The sequence below is a fragment of the Heptranchias perlo genome, chromosome 12 (assembly GCF_035084215.1).
Source record: "Heptranchias perlo isolate sHepPer1 chromosome 12, sHepPer1.hap1, whole genome shotgun sequence".
NCBI classification, from domain to species: domain Eukaryota; kingdom Metazoa; phylum Chordata; class Chondrichthyes; order Hexanchiformes; family Hexanchidae; genus Heptranchias; species Heptranchias perlo.
Window position 1 is genome coordinate 66,720,750 of NC_090336.1, and position 2,500 is coordinate 66,723,249.

A 2,500-nucleotide genomic window follows, 5' to 3' on the forward strand; every position below is an offset into this window, starting at 1 on the left:
TCCCTGTGGGGAGATATTCAAAAGGAAAAACAGCTCTTTCCCAGTGTCTCTGTGTGTGTGTGTGTGTGTGTGTGTGTGTGTGTGTATTATTACTGAGAATAAAGCTGATATCTCTCTCTCTCTCTCTCTCTCTCACTCAGAGCTGCTGTGGAAGGAAACCGTTTTAAAAAGACCTTTCTCAGCTCAGTGGTATTTTTTTCTTCTCCAAGGCTGAGTGCCGCTCGCACGTAGCGATATAATTCAAAGTGCAAAATAACTTGGCGTCGTTGACTTTAAACAAGCAGGGTCTGCTTCCAAATGAAAGCTGCGCTCCCGAACTGGACTGACTGTCTGTCTGTCTGTCTGTCTGTTTGTCAAGGGGTGGAAAAGGCGGCGGTGGTGGTTAAGGGTGGAGCTTTACGCTCAGGAGGGGAGACTTTCTTTCAGAGGTGCCAATTAATCTGCAGCAGAAAGCCATCCCCCCCGACCGGGATTCGAAGCCCGGTCCTGACCACAAGACCACCGGGGAGAGTTGCCTCAAGTCCCTGAGGGACCTGGACACGAGGCCGAATACACACGCACGCCTGCTGCACTGGCAGCAGCGACCAACAGGGGGCTGACCGGCTGATCCTTCCCTTTCACAGGCAGGCTTTTGGCCCTCGCTGAAACGACAAAGGTGTTCAGAAGGAAGTCCTGGGGGGAAGGCAGGCAGGGAGGGACGGACACAGGGAAGTCCGCACAAAACAGGTCCCCTGGAACCTCTGACCCACAAAACCGGGTTCCTGGTGAAAGCAGTCCTGCCATTGACAGGACAATGGACAGGGCCCGGCAGCTTGAGACACATCTTTCTTTCAATAAGCAAGTTCTTTTTAAAAAAGTTTCCTTCCACAGCAGCTCTGAGTGAGAGAGAGAGAGAGAGAGAGAGAGACACTGACTGACTGACTGATACTGACACCGACACACACACACACACACACATATTATTTATTATTATTTTAAACGACAAAGGTGTTCAGAAGGAAGTTCTGGGGGGAAGGCATGGAGGGACGGACACAGGGAAGTCCGCACAAAACAGGTCCCCTGGAACCTCTGACCCAGAAAACCGGGTTCCTGGTGAAAGCAGTCCTGCCCCGCTCTGCCATCAACATGACAACGGACAGGGCCCGGACCAGGCGCAGCGGACGGTAGCGAGCAGTCGGAGGGTGAAAATCCGCCAGTGGGTGAAATGGAGAGCCGTGCGGTGAGAGGAGGCGGAAAGCGGTTCGCAGACTTTCGCTGTACCTCCGGCGGGCAGCGCCGCACCTCCGACCGCTCGCTACCGTCCGCTGCGCCTGGTCCGGCCGCACGCGACCAGCCGTCCCCGGAGGAAATCGGCCTCGGCCTTCCTGAGATATCAGTCTCCAGGTGGGACAGAAAAACCGGGGGCCCCCGGCTCGCTTTCGGCGGCCCGCTAGTCGACTTCCCGTCGTGCGAACGCGATCCTTCCGGTACCTTTCGGTGCCCCTTGCCCGACTCTAGCTCCGGTGGTAAAGCGGAGTCGGTCGGTCTGACGGCCGCCGAGTTAGCAGGCGGAAAGCGGTTTGCAGCCTTTCGCTGTACCTCCGGCGGGCAGCGCCGCACCTCCGAGCGCTCGGTACCGTCCGCTGCGCCTCGTCCTGCCGCACGCGACGAGCCGTCCCCGGAGGAAATCGGCCTCGGCCCTCCTGAGATATCAGCCTCCATACGGGCGTCACAAATCAGTGGACATGGTCAGCTGCAAAGCAGTGTCATTACAACCTTTCATAAACGACAGGGCAGCACCGCACTGCACTGCACCCCACACTACATCACACTTGCCTGCCTGCCTGCCTGCCTGCCGCTGCCTACTCTCACCAGCGGACCAAAGTGAGGATAACACCCCGAAGCAAGCATCTCCCTTGCCGCCCACCAGCCCACACCAATCCCCTTGCCTGCCTCCCACAAATTCCACCAGCGAGGCAAAGTGAAAATCAACCCCCAAAAAACGCACTCCACACCGGCCATCGCCCGCTATACACCCCCCCCCCCCCCCCCCGGGGCGAATATTAAGCCCGAGAACACCGACTGTAACCAACCGCAGTGAAAAGTTGAAGTGGCAACTCATTAACCAGATTTACACTTGGCAACTCATAAACCAAATGAACAAAAAATCTGGTTAATGAGTTGCCCAAAATAAATCTGGTTAATGAGTTGCCACTTCAACTTTTCACTGCGGTTGGTTACAGTCGGTGTTCTCGGGCTTAATATTCACCCCGGGGGGGGGGGGCGGGGGGGGGTGATTCTGGGGGTAGTGTCCGGGAGGGTGAGCCTTTTATTCGGCAGGAGGCGTGTGGGGAAATCATCAACCTGTCAGACGATGAGTTGTCACAAACGCCATTGCTTAATGAAAGCTGCGCTCCCGAACTGGACTGACTGTCTGACTGTCTGTCTGTCTGTCCGTTTGTCAAGGGGAGGAAAAGGCGGTGGTGGTGGTGAGGGTGGAGCTTTACGCTCAGGAGGGGAG

At 56.4% G+C, this 2,500-nt stretch overlaps 1 pseudogene; it reads left to right on the forward strand.

Moving 5' to 3' along the window:
- Positions 1 to 4, forward strand: part of LOC137329015 (U2 spliceosomal RNA) — a 117-nt pseudogene extending 113 nt beyond the window's left edge.
- The last annotated feature ends 2,496 nt before the right edge of the window (positions 5 to 2,500 follow it).